The sequence below is a fragment of the Artibeus jamaicensis genome, unplaced genomic scaffold, assembly GCF_021234435.1.
Source record: "Artibeus jamaicensis isolate MK-2021 breed Jamaican fruit bat unplaced genomic scaffold, CSHL_Jam_final scaffold_916, whole genome shotgun sequence".
Taxonomy (NCBI): Eukaryota; Metazoa; Chordata; class Mammalia; order Chiroptera; family Phyllostomidae; genus Artibeus; species Artibeus jamaicensis.
In genome coordinates, this window is record NW_026522059.1 from 17870180 (window position 1) to 17883808 (window position 13629).

Below are 13629 nucleotides of genomic sequence, written 5' to 3' on the forward strand. Positions count from 1 at the left end.
GGATTCTGAAATCCTCAAGTGTTTATGTCACAGAGGATGAGGATCTGTTTGCCTGGCCGGCCTAAAGATAGATAAGGAAATAGAGAACTTCTGGGCATGATTTTGGCTTATAGTTATTTGGGGAGCAAGAGAAGTTCTGGGTCTGGTGGGAGAGAAGGCTTCAGAGCAAGAGTGCCTTCAGTTCGGCAAAGTTGGGACCCTGTTAATGAAAACCCACTTCCTCCCACACAAATGGTTGTGTCGTATATAAGGCTGGCAAGTGACTGAAGACTAGTTTGCACAGTTACAATTCTTTTTTAGGCCTTTGCTGGAATTATATTCACCAGCGAAGACATCTGGTGCTGGTTTGTCTTTGTGGAACTTTTTTTTTATTACTAACTCAATTTCTTTACGTGTTATGAGCTATTCAGAATCTTTATTTCTTCTTTAGTCTGTGTTGGTAGTTTGTAATTTCTAGGAATTCATCCATTTGATGTAGGCAATCAAATTTGTGGTCAAATAATTGCTCATAGTATACTCTTAAAATTCCTATTAATATATAAAGTGTCAGTAAAAACTTCCCTCTTTGGTTCCTGATTTTCGTTGAGTCTGCAGCCAGCCAGGAAGGTCGCGACTGTGTTTCAGCCTCCATTCTGCTTGTGCAGTGCAGTCTAAAGTGAGAGCCACAGGACATTCTTAGGTCTTTCTTGAGCATGTGCCAAACCCTATGTGTATGTGTTCCCTTTAAGGTTCCCCAAACATATGGGAGAATTCTAAAGCCCATAAGGATATCTAATCACTCAGTTTTTCTTTTTAAACTTTTTGGTTAGTCAATTATTTGCTCCACCTGTTACCTATCACTGCAGGCAGTGACAATGTTAAAATATTTAATAAATTACCTCTGACTTCTAGAGGAATGCTTTTAGCCCTAGGTGAATCGAGGTAAGATCAGATGGGATGTGTCTTTCTAGCAGAGTCTTCCAGGGACGACTCCATACTTCAAGTGACTTTTTTTTTTTAATGAGTCTTTGAAAAAGATGTCACTCTGTTCTGCTCCCACCTGTACCAAGAAAGCAGGCTATTAATTTTGAAAGCTACCATTATACTAGGGAGTGCAATATGGGACTGGGATAAGTTAAAATGTAACAAAGCTCTTTATTCTTATAAGGAATAAACCACTTTTCTTGACTAAATGCTTCCTAGATTGCTGGGAGCCTTATGTTAAATTCCAGAATTCTGAAAATATTGATTCTGGCAATTTCTGCCAGTTTTTCACAGGTTTTAGATAGGGACAAACTCAGTGGTCTTTATTATAACTGCCATTTTCATTTGACATACATGTTTAAAGCTATGCACATATATTTAGGATTGTGACAATTTTCTATTTGATTAACTGCTTTATTTATATGAATTATTCCTTTATCTCAAGTAATATGTCTTTTCTTAAAATGTATTTTGTTTTATATTCTCATTGATTTTTTTTGGACTGTTGGTATTTACATGTCTATATTTTTTACCATTCAATTTCCTGACTATGGAAATTAAGTGTGTCACTTACAAACAGCAAAGAGTATTTGTAATTGAGTCTGGTTATGTTAGTCACAATACAGTGTTGGATTCATTTGTATTTTATAATAGTTACTGAAATAGTTATATTTTAATATGCCATCTCACTCTATTTTCAATTAGGATAATTTGTTCCTTGTGTAGTTTTGTTTTTGTGTTTAATCCTTTCAGTTTCATTGAATTAATCAAAGGGTTTTCCACTTTCTCCTATAATTTGCATATTAGTTACATTCTTTCAGTACTCTTTTAGCAGTTATACTAGAAATTATAACTATAATCTTTGATTTACTATACTGAATATTTATTATCTTTACCACTTCAAATATTGTCAGCAATCATTGAAAATATATGTTCAATTTCATGTTTTATATTATAATTTACATTCATTTTAGCTTATGTAAATTGTAATCTGCACAGGCATTATTACCCTTATGGTTTTACAATTTCCACATCCATCTACAATTTTCAGACTGTTTACTGTTGCCAATTAATTTTGTTCCCTACTATGGTTTCTTCTTTTTTTGTCATTATTTTTTAAGTCTTTTTTTCTATTGTTGTTCAAGTATATTTGCTCTGTCATTTTTTATAGAAAAATTCAATATACAGATATCTAGAAAATAAAAATATAGAAATAAAAACTCAGACTTCACCTTTTAAGAAATTACAATCCATACTGACTTTGTCTTCCCACACCCATTGTTTTCTATGATCAGCCACCAATGGCTTAAAGCCAATTTTTACCCTCAACAAATGTGGGCAAAAGCAAAACAAAAAAAGAAAGAGAAAGAGAGTGAAGTAGTTAAATATACTGCATCTATTATTTCATGCTACCTCTAAACGGGAACAAAAGTTGAATTTTATTGCCTCCCTGAGTCACAGTAAAACACAAACAGTGTTTGTGAAACAGTGTTTCACAAACTGAAACACAAACAGTTTCAGTTACTGCTTAGTTATCCTATCTCCGTCAGTCAAGGGGATTTCGAAACCATCACCTTCAGACAACAATGATGTCTTATAGTTGCCAGAAGAAATATGACTCCTCCACAGTATTGCAGGAAGTGCATTTCAGGGATACAGCTCAGGAAGATTTGAGATATAGTGGCAAGATTTATTGGAGTGAGAACAAAGGACTACCTGCAGGTACACCATCGAAGTCTCATCCATGACCACCAGGTGGCTCAGCTCCATCTCGCTGAAGAAAAGTCCAGCCTCTGGGGCTGAGGCCTGCACTTGTCCCCACCAAGCCCAGGAGAAGGGCCAGGGCCCGGAGATGCAGAACCCTGTGCCTCATTTCCCCCATCTGCTTGTCTGCTGCCAAGGATTGATGACGCATAGGCCGCGTGGCTGTCGAAAAAGAGACAGAGCCTTGGGCCTTTGTTAAGATTTAATTATATGTCCTTGGGTTTCAGAAAGGGTAAGCTTCTTTTCACACTATCCAAACCTTTCCTGGATCTTCCTGTGGCTATGTGTCACAAGCATATGTTTGTGATACAATCTTTTCTATAATTTGGCTGGGGAACTGCCTGGCTAGCTGCCTGTTGAACAGGTTGGCACGGAGGAATAGACAAGAAGCACACACAGTATCTATGCTACTCACTCAAAGTAGAAGATCGGCACACATTCATATCCTACTCACACCCTAACAATCAGAGAGAAAGACAGTGTCCAGCAGAAGTGACACCCGCTTGAGTGTGGTTGGTAGTATAATAATGTGGGTGTAATAATTTACAATTTTAACATGAACAGTTCACCTAAAATGTCATAGGTGCTTGAGTGTGACGTTATATGGTACAGTATTACATGCTTATTATTTTGTAATTAAAAGGGGTGTTATTTATGCAGGACCCTGTATGATACACACACAGAACAATCAGTGGGAAGTATGAACCCGAGTCCAAACAGTCTGCAGCTCCAGGAGACAGCATGGTGGGCAAGGGAATTGTTAGAGTCTTTCGAGGAAGGATCTCCCAAGCCAGGTGGTCAGCAGGGAAGATAAAGTCCTCAGCTCAGCAGGGCAGAGCCTCCGGTGGATGATGCCAAGGGAGATCAGCATGGTGTAGAGCAGCACTCTGGTGTGCGGAGCTCGGCTGTCTCAGCAGTGGTCTGGAGCCTGCCTGTTATACCGCAAAGGTGATGGACTCCACCCTTCTGGGTCTCTTGATAAGTGTCTTCACACCCCTGATGGCAAGTGTGGAATCACAGGCTCAATATTAAATCATTATTATTTAATTAAACAAAAGGGATATTTATTTAATCAAATAGTTTTATACTGTTATGCAGGAAGCCTGTTACTAGAGTGGTTGGCTTTATCCCATTTTGAAAGATTGAGTAATTTTTTAATAAAATGTTGCCCTGTGGAATTAGAATATATATGAAAAATTTATTGGATTTAATCTGGCACTGGTTAGATAAAAGTTAGAGTAACATTCATAAGGAAATCTATTTAATTATCTAGGAAAAAGTGTAAACATAAATAGTTCTTGATGCCACTAATTTTTTGGCCTAATAAAGATTATTTATTCAAGGAAAGGGATATAATAAATATTTTATGCTGAGCCAATTATCCTGTGAATTTCATAGTCATAAGAAGCTTCTCCAAGATTTTGTCCCATAGATGAAGCACGCACTTCACTCTGAGGCTAAATTATGATCCAATAGCCTCTGAATGGAATCGCATGGTGATGTATATGAGGCAGCAGATAATTAGAAGTCATTTCTCAGTGTTCTGGACATCTTTTTTTTTGTGCCTCTTTAAATAGACTTAGTCCATTTCTGCAAGCCACGGTATAAGTGATACAGTTTAGGCAACATGATATAATGCAAGATTATGATTCCTCTTTTATTGTCTACTAAAATATTATATTTCTAAAATGCTAATTAAATTAAAGTATCTTGTTCTAAGGAAATAGAAAAGAGTGAATTGAAAGAGACAATAGCTTGTTTAATCCTTTTCATTTATGTAAACACATCAGTTTGGATTAGTCATAATTAAATTAAGTTTCATGGCTAGAACTTTGAGTATATTTCAATGGCCAGTTTTGCCAAGGAGAACATTAGGAATCAACACAATGGTTAGAGAAACATAATATATAATTTTTAAAGATAATTAATGTATGCTCTTTTATGCCTCTACTTTTTTCCATAATGTAATTTGTTCTGCTTCTTCATATTTTAGAAAAGTTTAAAGATTTGTTTTTAGGTAAAACAGTACTCTCTCAGATTTCAGAACTACTCTTTAATTGTGTGTGTGTACCTGTTCATGTGCACAGTGGAATCACCCAAGGGTTACAGAGGGTAAAACAAATGGAAGAAAGGCCCCTCAACCTCAGTAGCTTTACCTTCCTTGGTTTTCAAATTGGTGACAATCCATTTGAATGTCTTTGTTTGATAAATGATCCATTTAAATGAGGCGTAATATTAATTTGAGTTTATTTATTGAAAAGCTGGATACAAAGGAAAAATAAAGTTAGGCAACCAAAGGAGTTAAAATGATCTATCAGTAAGCTAAATTGGATTTTCTTCTTTTTCGAGAGACTATTATAAAAGAAGAGGCTGTTCCTCTTACTGTGAATTCTTGTATTTTGCTATGCTCTAAGTGCGCAGTAAGCCTTACCAATTATATCATTCTGTTCAGCACTCAGAGGATAATGGATCAGCTCTAAAACAGACCAAATGGCAGCTATATAAAATTTGATGGAAATTTGATCTCTACCTTTAAATGAAATAGGCATTTTCACTAATTAAACTTCTTCATGGTGTGTTACCTTATTTTTGAAGCTTTTGTTATTTTCTCACCTAAATTGGCATTTTTTTCTTTGCAAGCATAGGCTTTAAGAAAATCCCTGATTTTGATGGCCTAAATTAAAGAAGGACAATCTATTACTTTTCTGTCTTATATAACCCAAAAGAGCTAGGTAATTTTTTTCCTGAGAAAAATAATCTTGCTCTATAACATAATGGGTATAAGTGAGGAATCTAAAATCCAATTATGTTAACTTAGGTGTCTGAGTTTGAGTCTTCTAAATCCTTGAGTCTCAGTTTTCTTGTTCACAATGGTAATAAAACTAGTAATCAAAGTATACTGATATTGAATTATAACATATACACTGAAAATTACTTTACATTATTCACTGTTATCCCAATATATTTAATATAAAAAAGAATAATAATTACTTCAAAGAATAGAGTTTTATAGGAATACAGTGTTGGAGTACATTTTGGGGTATTTGGCTCTCAGTAAATATTAACAAATTATGTTATTTTATTATGATGATATCAACTTTTAATTGACTAGGGCAACATCATTAAAGATAGCTAAAATTTCTGATTCATTCGAGGTGTTCTGAAATGGATTAACCTTAGAAAAGCATAATGGAGAGCCAAGAGCCAGGACTTGAGCCCTAAAACACTCATACCTCTACAAAAGGAGTTTTTGGCTAAAAACCGCCACTTGCCTTAGGAACTGAAGGGCAAAGCTAACTGCTGTTCTGAATTGCATTAGAAATGGGGGTGTAAAATGTATGGAAATGCAGTCACCAGAAACCGAGATTCCCACTGTAGCCCTCTCCATAGCAGTTAACACAAATTGAGCTCTGCTTTTTTACCAATTAAGAGGCAGCAGACCTGGTGTTGGTTATGGCATCAGTCTAATACCTCTATCTACAGGTAATTGAAAACGTTTTCTGCATTAAGAAACAAAGTCATTTACCTCAGTCAAGAGCTGTTGTTCAAAATCTATAAATCATTTTTACTGCCTATTTTATAACTGTAGAGACAAAAAATAATAATGTGCAATATAGGCAACATTTTCAGCCAACAGCCATTCAAGATAGTAAATTACAAGTAATTTTATCCTTAATTTATTCTAAATACTCATAGATTCACTGCATATCAAGCACTGTTCTAGGTTCTGGGGAAATCGAAATAAACAAGACAAGATCACTATTTAATGAAACTTAGCTTCCAGTGAAGGAAGATAGGAAAAAAACAAACAAAAAAATGACATTGGTCAAGAGTGCTAAATTATATATAGTAAAATATGTTATATGTTAAATTAAAAATATGTTAATTGAGATAAAAAATGAATGATTACATCATTAAATTTCCAGGAGAAGCTTTACTCCAGCAATAGTCAATACAATACTTGCATAACAAGAAATGAAGTCAGACAATAGGGCTTTAGTTAACGTTAGGCTATTTTGAATATCATATGATGTTTGGATTTTATTTATTAATGGGGATCCACAGAAGGTTTAAACAAAGTATCTTCAGGATCTGAAATATCCAATGGAAAGATCATTCTGGCTCAAATACAGAAAATAAATGAATTGATGCATAGATACTAAATTAAAAAGGCATGAATTTTGAAGAATAAAAGTTAGAATAAAACATGACTCTGGAGGACTTCCGCCAAGATGGAGAAGTAGGTGGAGGGTCCACCTCGCCTCTGTGCACAACCAAATCTAAGAACAACTATTTTTAACAGCAGTCACAACCAAGCCACACAGAAAATCGACAATATGGAGTCCAAAGGACAACTAGATACTCGGCTGGACCGGTACGAGGAGCGAGGCCAGCAGTGGAGCAGGTTAGCAAGAAAAAATTCCTGGGGCAGTGCGCGGTGCGCGCAGGCAACCTAGGGCGCTGATCGCCAGCGAGCTGGCTACCGGAGCGCACAGGGAAGAGGCGCGGTGGGTCGGTCGGTCGCGCGCATTTACGTGCGGAGAAACCAGTGAGAAGGGAAAACCACGCGGTGCAGCAGGCTCGCAGAATTAGGATCGGATAAACAAGCCCGAGGCGTGTGAGTGTCTGGATGCGCTGGGCTAGCGGAGAGGAACGCCATTGCTCCCTCTCTGACCCCGCCCCCACACACAGCATCACAAACCAGCGACCTGGGTCGCCCCGTCCTGGTAAACAACTAAGGCTTCGCTCCGCTCACTTAACAGCACGAATAAACCAAAAATGGCTCTAGAACAACTCAGAGCCCCAGAACCGATAGACCTAAGTGATGAAGAAATAGCCAGTCTTTCAGATGCACAGTTCAAAACACTGGTTATAAAGATCCTTACAGAACTGGTGGATTTTAGTCACAAATTAGAGAAACATATGGAAGCTAAATTAATTGAAATGAATGCTGATACAAAAGATACCAATAGTAATGGAAAGAAAATTGGGACTCAAATCAAGGGAGAGGACCAGACGGAAGAAAAAAATGATCAAACAGAAAGGAATGAAGAAATAAGAATTCAGAAAAATGAGGAGAAGCTTAGGAACCTCCAGGACATCTTTAAACGTTCCAACATCCGAATTATAGGGGGTACCAGAAGGGGGAAAGGCACAACCACCAGTTGAAAAATTATTTGAACAAATAATAAAGGAGAATTTCCCCAAGATGGCAAAGGAAATAGACTTCCGAGAAATCCAGGAAGCTCAGAGAGTCCCAAAGAAGTTGGACCCAAGAAGGAACACACCAAGGCACATCATAATTACATTAGCCAAGATTAAAATGAAGGAGAGAATCCTAGAAGCAGCAAGAGATAAGGGGACAGTCACCTACAAAGGAGTTCCCATCAGACTGTCAGCTGATTTCTCAAAAGAGACCTTACAGGCAAGAAGGGGCTGGAAAGAGGTATTCCAAGTCATGAAAACCAAAGATCTACAACCAAGATTGCTCTACCCAGCAAAACTTTCATTTAGAATGGAAGGACAGATAAAGTGCTTCTCAGATAAGACCAAATTCAAGGAGTTCATCATCACCAAGCCCTTACTATATGAAATGTTAAAGGGACTTACCTAAGAAAAAGAAGATAAAAAAGATGAACAGTGAAAGGACAGCAAACTCACAGTTATTAAGAACCACACCTAAAGCAAAAGCAAACTAAGAGGATAGCTAGATCAGGAGCAGAACCATAGAAATGAAGATCACATGGAGGGTTAGCAACAGGGGAGTGGGAGGAGGGGAAGGGGGGAGAAGGTACAGAAAATAAGTAGTATAGACAGTAGATAGAAAATAGATAGGGGGGAGGGTAAGAATAGTAGGGGAAATACAGAATCTAAAGAATTTGAGACACATGTTCATGAACTAAAGGGGGAAATGGTGGGGGAGGGGTATGCAGGGTGGAGGGGAAGGGAGGGGGGAATAGAGCAAATGTAATGGCATAATCAATAAAAAAAATAAAAATAATTTTAGAGTAAAATTAAAAAAAAAAACAACATGACTCTGGATTAGGTCTGATAAATTAACCTATTTAAAGTGGCAGTAGTGAAGAGAAGAGATTTGTGATATATTTTGTAAATAAAGTCATTAAAATCTGCAACGGTTTTTATATACAAAGATGAGAATAACAAAAATAATTCTCGAGAGTGTAGGTGTAAAAATCAATAATTTTTATGGTATGTTAGCAATAGTTGTTAGAAATCCACATAGAGAATCCAGAGACACATGAAAAGATGCTGAATGTTGCTAGCTATCAGAGAGATGTAAACTAAAACCACAATGAGATAGCACTTCACACTGGTCAGAACAGCCATCATAAACAAAGCAACAAATGTTGGAGAGATTGTGGGGAAAAGGGGACACTAGTTCACTGTTGGTGGGATTGCAGACTGGTACAACCATTATGGAAAACAGTATGGAATTTTCTCAGAAAACTAAAAATGAATATGCTTTTGACCCAGCAATTCCACTGCTAGGAGTATATCCTAAGAATCCTGAAACACCAATCCAAAAGAACCTATGCACCCCAATGTTCATAGCAGCACAATTTACAATAGCCAAGAGTTGGAAGCAACATAGGTACCCATCAGTAAATGAATGGATCCAAAAACTATGGTACATTTTCACAATGGAATTCTATGCAGCAGAAAGAAAGAAGGAGCGCCTACCCTTTGCAACAGCATGGATGGAACTGGAAAGCATTATGCTGAGTGAAATAAGCCAGGTGGTGAAAGACAAATACTATATGATCTCACTTTTAACAGGAAGCTAAACAACAAAACAAACAAACAAGCAAAATATAACCAAAGACACTGAAATACAGACAGGCTGACAGGGAACAAAGGGGAGAGAATTTCAGGGGAAAAGGGGAAGGATTCACAGGAACTAGTATAAAGGACACATGGACAAAAACTAAGGGGGGTGGGAATGGGAGGGAGGTGAGCAGCACTGGGGGGGTGGGCTGGGATGGGAGTAAAAAACAGAAAACTGTACTTGAACAATAATTAAATAAAAAAATTCTTAAAAAAAAAGAAATCCACATAGACACATGGAGTAGAAAAATAGATACATAGGCTTGGAGTTCAGCTGATGAAGGTAATGGGTCTGTAACTGTGAGGCTCATCAGCATATCAATGTCATTAAAGTGTGCCAACTTCAAAAAATGCAAAGAAAAGACAAAGAATTGCAGTACCAATTTCTGAGAGAAAAAAAGAGTCTTTCATATCTGAAAATTATCACTTTGGTTTTTAGTAAAGTGAACCTCATCATTTCCTGGTATCAATACCATTTTCTCATTGATTCAGGTAGTAACAAATGACTCTTTACAAAATAAGGACTTAACTCTTGGAGACTAAGCTAACACATCTATCTACATTAAGGAGGAATAGATGCATTCAAATATAAAAATGTATTCTGTCTGAGGAGAATACTGCATATGCAATTTAGTTATGGATTTACTTGTGAACAATAGAAAACTCCCAAAATTACAGTGGCATAATGGTAAAAAATATCTTCAGGGACTCAGTTTACTCCTTAGCCTTATCCAGAGTCTGTGTCTCATTCTCATGTTTTGAGTAGCATGTGTGCTGAAGGCAACAAGAAGGAAAAAGAATAAAAACTAATAGGATCAAAGTCCTACTCAGCATCCCTTTAGGAAGATTCCAGAGCTGCCACATACCGGCTCTACTTAAATCCCACTGACTGACTTAGTCACAGAGCACTCTCAGCTCCCAGGAAGATGGAGCTGTGGTCTTCGTTATAAGTGACCATACATCCAGGTAAGTATCTAAACAAAGAGGGATTGAATAGGTACTGAAAATAATTAATGGTCTCTGCTTGTTTCATATTAACATTTAATAAAAGGGATGATGTTTAAAGATATGTATGAACAGGAAATCATCAAGTTGATAGTTATTAACTAACAAAGTAGTCCCACTTTCTCAGAAATCTAAAGACTATATGGATATTTTAAATGATACATCGAATTGTTCACATCAACATTCTATTTCAATTAATGCATATCTATTATTTGTATCTTTTTGCAGTCCAAAGTGATATGAAATTAAAGGATAAAAATTATAGAGTTGATCAACAAAGAGGTGGCTTTTAGAAGAAAATTGGTGATGACATTTCAAAAAATATTCAAGAGCTGAAGCTTGAGAATTAAGAGTTGTTTCTTGGGCCACTCTGCTCACTGAAATTTTCCTTATCTGGTCCAAAGTGAGGGGAACAAACTTTGGAAGCAACAAAAACCAGGTTGAAAGGCTCACTCCCTGGAGAAAAGATGGAGGTACATCTAACCATTACAACTGTTACTTCAGTGGTTAATATAAAGTATGTTAGCAATCTCACAATACAATATACAGATGATATGTTGTAGAATTTTACACTTGAAACCTATATTATTTTATTAACCAATGTCACCCCAATAAATTCAATAAAAATTCCATGTTGGAAAAAAGTATGTTAGTAATCTAAACTAGCATAAAATACAAGCCTGAATAGATAAAATTAGTGAGAGTTAATAAGTGAATTTGGAATATTTTTGCAGAGTCTAAAAGAACCATAAGAAAATAAATTAAAAAAACAATTTATTACAAGCTGTACCCTGTGGTATTTTGGGATTTAAGATCAGTTCTCTTACAGGATTTAAACTTAATTAAGGAAAATTACTTTGTGTTTCTCTCTTTAATTTCAGTTCTTCCTTTTTCATCTTCCTGTGATATCTTCATATTCACTTTATGGAAACACATTTATTTCAGGCACATTTACTTATTAAATAAAAAGAGTTTCACCAGCATAAGGATTAAAATACTGTATCTATTTCTTATATAAGCAAGAAATAATAACAAAAGAAAAAGATGTTTCATAACTCCTACATGTTTATTCCTTAATTTTGCTGTTTAAAACCTCGTTAACAAGATATTTTCTGTTTTATTATTGTAGGCATCTAAGACCTGAAGTAGATTGTAGCAATAGTTAGTTCAAGACAGTGCAATGTCTGGTCAAACCACGCTAGAGTTTGATGTTTTCACAGAACACAGAAGACATGCATTTCATCTGCAGACAGATTTGTAAATTTGTGTGTTTTTTAGTGTATTTTGCAGTCTCCCCCCCATGAACAAGGATCTCAGTTTAGCCCTCTGGAGCCACAAAAATGATCGGTCATTCACTTTTTATGTATCAGACACTGAACACGTAAGCTTTAAATTTCATGTCCATCACGTCTTTTTGTTCGAGACCAAAAAAACCACTTTATTGTGTCAAATATTTCTCATTGTCTCTTTATGATGGTCTAGAAGAACAACCACATTCCTTTCTCCATGCAGTTGAGCTAGATGACTGGCCACATGCTAGTCAGCTGAATATAAAAGGAAGCACACAGTCTACTAAATTCAGAAGTGTCTTTATAGAGAGGAGATGTGTTTTTCTCTGTTTTCCTCTAACTTCCTTCTTCCTTTGGTTTCTGTTTATTGTGCTTGAAATTTGGTTATAAATACAGAGAGATTATGTAAACATCTTAACTGTAATACTGTGGGCTATATTTTAAGAAACTATCATTGGAAATCAAGATGGCAACTGGTTAACTTGGAGAAGCAATGATCCACAGCTGAATGACAACCTTCTGATGTTTGAGTAAAGGATAAAACCTTGTGCACAATCAAAACACTGTGAAATGGGTGTTTTCTCAATTATTGTTGACATGTATTTCACAAAGATGTAGCTAATGGATACATTCCTACATAAGCTCTCATATTCTTTTTTTTTGAAATTAATTATTTTATTATTGTTCAGTTACAGTTGTCCACATTATCCACCCCCCCCCAGTCCCTGCCACCCCAGTCAAACCCACATCCCTCCCTTGCTTCTGCCCCCCCTTGGTTTTGTCCATGTGTCCTTTATAGTAGTTTCTGAAAACCCTTCCCCCCATTATGCCCTCCCACCTCCCCTGCTGTTACTGTCAGATTGTTCTTAATTTCGATGCCTCTGGTTACATTTTACTTGCTTTTTCCTTTTGTCAATTAGGTTCTAGTTAAAGGTGAGATCATGTGGTATTTGTCTCTCACCACCTGGTTTATTTCACTTAGCATAATGCTCTTTTGGCTTTCATTTTTCTGGTTGTAGCCATTGGTTACCTAAATGTATTTGTGAAAAAATCCACCATAGGCAATGACTATGTAGAGAATAAACTCATGGAGGGTAAAAGGTTAAACCTTATGGAAATACTTCTAGTCTATATTGATTGAGCTATATTTTATCTTTTTCTTAAGATGATTGCAACCCTATTGAGATGATAATTTAGCTCTCATATTCTGATATAAGCTTCCATATTTGTATAAGAAGATATTTTGCTGTCTGAAGAAAATTACTATATTCATGTATAATATTAATATATAACATAATCATGTTAACTGATATTAAAATATATTAAAATAATTGACATAACTTTAAACATATTTATATTATTAACTCTATCAATTGACTCTCAGTTCTGAAAATTGAGATTTAACATGACTAGACACCTGTCAGCTATATAGGATATTAGCTAGAGAAAATTATTTACCTACCTTTTCCTGTAATAAATTGTGCCCTTTCGACCTATAGATTCAAGTCTATTCTAAGAATATTTTTCTTTTACATATTTTATCTACTATTTTATTTTCATTTGCACAGTTGTCTGCTTTTGAATACTAATTATGTATAGCTTGAATCTACTTTGTCTCTGTAATGATTATCTTCTGCCCTTCTTCTTGAAAAAAAATGTGTGTGTGTGTAAATATATATATTATATATATACTTATTCTCACTCAAGGGCACTTTTTCATTGCTTTTTAGAGCGAGTAGAAGGGAAAGAGAGAAACACCAAT